This window comes from Dreissena polymorpha, chromosome 2 (assembly GCF_020536995.1).
Source record: "Dreissena polymorpha isolate Duluth1 chromosome 2, UMN_Dpol_1.0, whole genome shotgun sequence".
NCBI classification, from domain to species: Eukaryota; Metazoa; Mollusca; class Bivalvia; order Myida; family Dreissenidae; genus Dreissena; species Dreissena polymorpha.
In genome coordinates, this window is record NC_068356.1 from 84,998,519 (window position 1) to 85,006,649 (window position 8,131).

Here is an 8,131-nt window from a genome sequence, read left to right on the forward strand (position 1 = left end):
GAGACGATCAACATCGTCTCCCGAACTTCCAAAAATTCCGCAGCAAATCCCTGATCCTACTTCAGGCCAGAAAGGCCCATCTTCAGTGAGATTTCTTGAAAATATTCCCCAATCCCTATTTTTGTTAGTCTGGAACCATATTGCCCCCAATCGCCGTCTCTTTGCCACGGAAGAATACGGTCCACTTGCCTGAATATTAAGCTTGGAAATGTTTTCTCCGCTTTGAAAACTAAATTCGGCTAATGATCCCGTGCGTCTGCCCACTAAATGACTGCTATCGTCAGTCATCCAAACTTCTACGCCCGTGATACGCCAGTCGTCCTTCCATGCTTTTATTTTCTTCAACACAGCACCTTTGTCAATTTTAATAAAAGTAAACGAGCTTCCACCTTCGCCCCCTGAGGCATTGTTGTCCGTGAAATAATCAGTGCTAACGTCGCTGTGAGGGAACACGAACGGCATGTTACTCTTTGAGGTTGATGCTGTGAACTGTCTTCCTAACTGTTCACTAACAGTAATGAAGAAGGAGACGTCCTTATATAGGAGCATTTAATGATACGAAATACACATGCATTTGTATTTGTAAACATTCACCACTTCACCTTGTTTGGGATGATATCTGAATTAAGCAAACAGGTTTGTAAACACTTATATAATTAAGAGCGCAGACGGATACTTTAAGCGTCTGAATTATTCATTTGAAAACATTGCATGGACATGTTTTGATCAAACTGTGTAGGGGATCACGTAACGATGTTAGCTGTCTATGCCCACTTTTGACCTAGCTTTCTTTGGTTAATTTATGCAGCAGCAACATTAAGCGCCAATCGTACACATATTGCAAATTTAGTACAAGGAAACACGCTACATTTATTTTAAATATAAAACAATTACTATCACATATTGCTTGTTGATAAACATTTACACACTTATTAAAATGAATATGTTTAAAATTTCAAATAAATACATATAACCCACATTTTAGAACTGAACACAATCGTCCTTATTTAATGTTATAATCAGAATGTGAAGCGCGTTCATAAATAAAATAACTACTTTAAATGGCCTTTATAACAGGGGGCTAGCGTATACGGTACCTTACCGGGTTTAAGTGAGGGTAGTTGGAACTTACTTCCAAGATGGCGTCGTTTTCGTGTTTTTCGTGAAGGAGTAGTGGATATTTTCACCTGGTAGGCCACTTTATATTTATATTTCTTATAAAATGAATACTCCGTTTCGGCTCTACAGTGTTTGCGCTCCCCTCGATAAGCTCTTGTATACGCAAGTCCCTCTTTTATATACGCGGCAGGAATAACATTGAAGATGCTGCCAGGGGCTCAAGTCGATCATAACATTTTTGAACAATTAGTTCACGATTGCCTTTAAGCGGTATTAAGTTGCTGTTTTTGACCAGTACACAGTACGAAGTAGTATACGTTTGTATCTTTAATACATAGGCAAAGGAGTATTGGAACAATTAATGGAGCTGACATTTACTTGTTTATTTCATCATTGTGTTAAACTAGTTGTGAACGTTCTTAACGACTCGGATACCGGGAATTACTGAATTAATCTTTTCTAAAAATAGAGGCGGTGACGTTGTACTAATAAGTGCTTTACATGTACTACCTATGCATGCTAGCGCATTAAGAAACACAATACTTTCAATAAATTTAAAATGTATAATAATACGGTTAACAATCATTCATATTTCCATGTAATTATGGTCTCGTAATACTTTTTATGTAATATGTATTCGTGTTACCTGGGTTTTTGCTCAGGGACTTGTAGTTTAAGAGTTATTCACTACATAAATATAATTAACTAATGTGACCCTTTGGGCCTGACCAGTTTGTACCCCAGATGGATGATTTGAGAAACTTAGAAGACGACCACTATACGATGTAAGACACAAAATATTAATTTATGACCCTTGCGGTTTTAAAGTAGAAGATTTAAAAGTTTATAAATACTATTTTTAGCTATTTCGATAAACAAAAGCAACGGACTGGAAAGATGTAAGCAACTTTGGAAAATGATCACATTAGGGAAATTCCTGTTAGATTTCGTTTAAATCTGGCCTGCGGTTTAGGAGATGCGGTTTACATAAAAATTTACGCACGAAGCTCAAAGGACGATGCACGACAGACACGGCGATGTGCATTTGATGCGCATACACCAAACAGCCATTGTTAACCTATATCATTGGAATTGGTATCAATTCAGTATATACTGTCAGTGTGTATAGTGATTGTACATAGTAATTAGGTCCAGACCAGAGGAATCTGCAGCTATCACATATAGAATAACAACACCACGAAAACGATTTTCTATTTTTTTTTATTTTATCAACCTAAATGCTTTGGTTTGTTTTGAGAAACTGCACTACAGATCGAAGGGCTATTATCAACAAGATTTTCAGTATATATATATATACATAATCCTTGACTTAAAAACTGAACTTTTCGAGGACGTTTTGTTGTTTCAATGCTAACGTATGTTAAGTTTATCTGTTTAATGTTTGATCATAATGCAACCATACATAGTTTTATTCACCTATATGTTATACTATGTATTGCAATCTTTGAGTAATTGTATTGATCATGGTTGTAGATATTAATAGTTGGTTTTAAGGTTTTATAGTTAACTTTTGCTCTTCATTTCCTACCAATATAAACGGGAAAACTATGATGTATCAATAGCTGAATTGTGTCTTTACATTTTCTTTTTCAACATCAAATTCTTAATTAACCAGTGTTCCTTTAGTACCATTATAATGTCAAGTAGTCTTATTTAGGCCAATATTCTCTTTTTGTCAGGCATCACTTCATTTTCCAATTTTCCAACTCTGTTTGTACAATGATTAACAATGGTTAGTTGGTTTGATTGTACAGACAATATGTTGATATGTATGTATATCAAAGTCCCTTTATAAGGCTTTTGTATAGTGGTCATATGTTATGTATCAATTTTATGAATCTTAAAAGACATTGGTACATTACATTGTTTATGCTGGAACTACAATAATGCACATAACTTGCTTCTTAGCGCACTTGAATGTTAATGAAGGAAAGGTGACTCTTCAGGGCTTATAAAAGTAGATATTTTAACGATAGGGTTTGAAGAATTACTTCCCTTCAATCTGATATAGAGCAATTGTCTACATTCTGATAAATGATCGTACGTTTATAATAGGTTAGAAGTATATATTATCACCACTAATCATCTTATCATGGTATGCCATAATAGTTTAATTTTCTTTCTAGTTGGTTAACTGTTTGTGCAATAATGTCACAATTTACAATGTTCGATAATATACTGCAACAAATTTGTATGACAATGGGTAAGATTGGTGGAGGCAATATAGCTTTTAACATGTATATTGATTGTCATGTTAAGTACATTGATACACAGAATACGTAAGATATCGATCTTCTCGAGCGATCTTCGATGAGCCGGAAGGCGAGCGAGAGAGAGAGAGAGAGAGAGAGGAGAGAGAGAGAGAGGAGAGAGAGAGGAGGAGAAGAGAGAAAGAGGAGAGAGAGAGCGAGCAGAGAGAGAGGAGAGAGAGAGAGAGAGCGCAGAGAGAGAGCGCGAGAGAGAGAGGAGAGCGGGAGAGAGGAGAGAGCGACGCGAGAGGCAGAGAGCGCGTAGAGGAGAGACCGCGAGCTCTAGCATCTCTCTCTCTCTCTCTCTCGCTCTCTCTCTCTCTCTCTCTCTCTTCTCTCTCTCTCTCGATATATATATATATATATATATATATATATATATATATATAATATATATATATATATATATATATATATATATATATATATATATATATAAAAATGTTCGTTTGTATAGCATGCAGAACATCGCATGTTTGTAAATGTGTTAAAAAAATTGACATCTAACAAGGCCTAACATGCAACACTTGGTTGTAGAATTATGGCTGCCACATACACACTTATATATATATATATATATATATATATATATATATATATATATATATATATATATATATATATATATATATGTCAGCAATTTCATAATTGCAATCTGGATCTCTACATCTGTCGATAGGAAAATCTTGGTAGGTACCAAGGTACGGTTTGTACCCCCAGATAAGTGTTCTTTCCCAAAGCGAATTTCGTCCCAAAAGTCAACGACTTGAGAATAAAGTGCTATCGGCTTTTTTTGATCCGAAATGATGATGGTTTGACTGTTTTGCAAGTTGGTAGAGTAGGCAAAGATCTTGGCTATCACAGTTCAGGCGGGAATGAAGGCTTCTTGAGATGAAACTGCACCTTTGGCAAAGGCCGCTTTGAATATGTGAACGCCGACAATGGCAACTATAAAATGCCCGTTCCTGTTGTAGAAAATGGTTTCTGAACAACGAAATTGATAAATAAATATAAAAATTGATAAGTAAACATTTTTTTCAATCATTAAACATTTTGTTTAAAGCGAGATTATACGATTTTGTATATGTGTTAAATTGAAATATATTGATAAAATATGTTACAATAACACAAAATAGGCAAGAAAAATTATACATTAAAGACGAATTTCATTAAATGCAAAATTAGCTCCCCGAGCCGATTGTGACGAAGATATTTCGTACATATTTCCTATAATAACCGAAGCATTCGTCTTTTTAGTTAGTATTCGTGTGTCGTATGAATAGATATAATTGCAGAAATTTAAAATGAACCGTTAAACTAAATTTAGATTCACATCGTATTTACATGCTGGCGAATTCGACTGTACAGACAGTTTCGATTTCAGATTTAAATATCTGGCTTATTTCGCTTTTTTCGAAACATGCTCTACTTAACTTTTATTTTAATTTATATTGAAATATATGTTTAATAAGTTTTTACACATTTAATATAAATTAATAAATATTTGGCAAAATCGTATAATCTCGCTTTAAATATTGAAAAGCGAAAATACTTATAATCATACTCATGTTTGTTTCCCACGTTTTTTTTATATTCTTAATTCAGTTGTATTTTGTCATATTTTAAAACTTTGAATTATTTACATAAGTACGTTATATGAATATTAATTAACAAAATAAATACCTTTAAACAATAGTTTAAATCAAAATTATATTTGTTAATTCTCGCGATCTAATTGAGTATTTTTGAAATGTGCCTTACCCCGTGTCTCTTCTTAAGCAAACCAATGCCATCACGTTGTCACAACCTTCTTTCTCGTCTTGATTCATGCAGAGAATGATATGCATGAGTTCGATACTTTCAGATGATTTCATTCATCGTACCTCAAAATGTTGTAATCATGTTGGTCTTGCGTTTCTTAACAACCATGTAATAAAATTACATTTATCTATTTTCTTGCCTTTTACTTTGAATTACAATTTTATCAGGTTAATGTTTATTTTCACTTGTAATCAAAGTGTAAGGTTAGGCTTACCATCAACCGGTTTAAACCCGTTTAATTTGTTGACCGTTCCAAGGCGGTGACCTCAGCTGTAACAATGCTTTGTTTGGTTTAATGTCTTATGATATGTATTGTATTGTACTAGCAATTTTTCATTCCATATGCTTATCTCCTGAACATGTTTCTATATTTGCATTAGTACTAGATTTTATTATAAATGTTTAGTAACAAAAATGTGTCGTGTCCATAGATTATAATCGCTATTAAATCTAAAACACCTTCATCCAATCGTGATCAAATAAAATAGGACAGTGATGGGTTGGAAGATAAACTGATCTGACTTAGTTTCAGTGTATTGCGAGATGGCTCCGCCAAGATATGCCTCTATTTTACAGAGGTAATGGCATGTAGATAATGAACATATCTCCACCTGTAGACAGGTTCTTTGTTCGTTATCATAAAACACGTGCCACGTGACAGCGTTTGTGTTGTTAATATTTTCAACCATCGAAAGAGAATGTCACCTACATTTATGATCTCAGCTTGACAATATAAATGTCACATAATAAATTATGCAGACAAAATATATTTTTTTAGCGTTCAACACTTGTTTCATCAACTGTTATTACTTACAATCCACCCGATTACAGGAGTGTGCGTTACTAGTATCTTAATTGTTTGATAAAGCTCTTATTTACGTCGACGATAAAACTTATGTTGAAAAAGTACTCTCCGATAGTTACATAAATATATCGCAACATAGTTTTCATTATAGACCTTTATTTGTCAGATGACATTGTTATTGACCAGCGACGATCGCATATTTTATAGAAGTACGTTCCTTTTTTAAACGTGTGCTTTTATTGGGCAAAATGCATGTGCGAAACGTGTCGTCACCGATTAGCCTGTGAAGTCCACTTTTATGACATTTGTCCTCTTAGCAAAAATCCAATTTAGGCGGAAAATGTCATCCCTGATAAGCCTGTGCGGACTGCACAGGCTAATCTCGGACGACACTTTACGCACATGCATTGTGCCCAGTTTTCAGAATACGACTCATTTGATTTTTGCCTATGTAACCACAAACATTTACACAATATTACAATGACGATGCTAACAGAGAGGCTGTAGTGGATCATAAAGTTCTTTGCGCAAAATGAACTCACGATTGCCAGTCAGAATTATTAAGTTGTTTTGTTTTACAAGTACACACTGTAAAGTGGTTAATGTCCGTAGGTTTTAATAAAAAGTCGAAATCGAATCCGTAAAAAAGAATGAACTTAAATGTACATATTGTTTTCTATCAGTTAGTACAACTCGTGATTTTATCAGTGTGAAAAACTTGTATTGTTTGTTCTAACCGACTTGGATAAGTGAATCGTTCTAAAAAACGTTGTGCTTATACGTGTAGTATTACTCATGAATACGTACAGGCATCGGTGAGCGAACAAAGATACTCAACCCAAAAATTTTAATATACAGAAATTGGTCCGAAGGCATTTTTCTACACTTTTCACAATAAGCCTTCAACATTCAATTTTGCAGGTAGTGTTCCATATGTGCGATTGTTATTATACTATATTTTACATTAAAACATGTATGCTTCTTTTTCAACTAATACACTTTAAATAATGATTGGTAATATGCTTTGTCAGTACAATAACCGAAACCACAAATTTCCTAGGTGTTATATTTTGGTATGGAACACGCTCCACTTCCCCTCACAATAACATATTTAGCACAATAACTTTTTTACAAATTTCTGAGCCAGTCCGAATTGGCTGGCTGCCAAAAAACAAATTCCCAAAAGTCCGAATTACCACTAAATTCGTGCGCAATAAAAGTAGCTCTCCGCAGATCTCAATAACTCGCCTTGTAAATACAGAACATCACTATATAACATAACAGTGTCATAAAACGTGCAAAAAATATTATTGAAGCAAAATTGCTAAGCATTGGCTACGACAGTTTTTATTGTTTACATATTCATGCGAAAATAAGTACCTCACTTGACGGTCTAGGCCGAAAAGATGTACTAACGGAAACAGTAAGAAGAATTTTTTTCTGAGACATTTTTTGAAGACCTTATATTTGGTATTTATAAACGTATTTTAAAATATTGTTATTTTATTTTGCGCAAACATGACATTTCAGAAAAAAAGAAAAGAAAAAAAACCCCACAAATATTCACGATCATAAGTAACCGGATATGGTATTTCACTGCGCAGATCGAGCACGCAAATCGAGCGCGAAAAGTTCTACACGGTGCCTATTCCACGTGACTTTTTTAAGATCTGTGATGGGAGAATAAAGCGCGACACAGTTATCATTTTTGAATGATTTCTTTTTAAATATTTTATCATTTTTAATTGGATAGTGGAGAGCCCGCTCATTCGTGTGAGTTTTCTATAAGTATCATGATCTTTTCAAACATATAAAGAAATAAACAAGTATTTTTTTACATACACTGATCCGACATTTTTCTAACCGTTCAAACGCGCGGTCGCACTTTACTGAAACAATACTCATTGTTTAAAGAGATCATGATACCTATAGAAAACCCTTAAAAATGAGCGGACTCTCCACTTCATCCCATTGAAAATGGTGAAATATTTAAAAATAGATCCTTAAAATGTTAACGGGGCCGCGCTCTATTCTCCCAACACAGATCCGAAAAAGTCACGTGGTATAGGCACCGTGTCTACGTGAGACAAAGAACACAAACTGTACACCGTTCTTT

At 34.3% G+C, this 8,131-nt stretch overlaps 1 protein-coding gene across 2 annotated transcripts in view; it reads left to right on the forward strand.

The window, feature by feature from the left end:
• The window catches only part of LOC127867884 (insulinoma-associated protein 1a-like), a 499,447-nt gene that overhangs the window by 451,632 nt on the left and 39,684 nt on the right, over positions 1-8,131 (forward strand). The window lies entirely within an intron of this gene.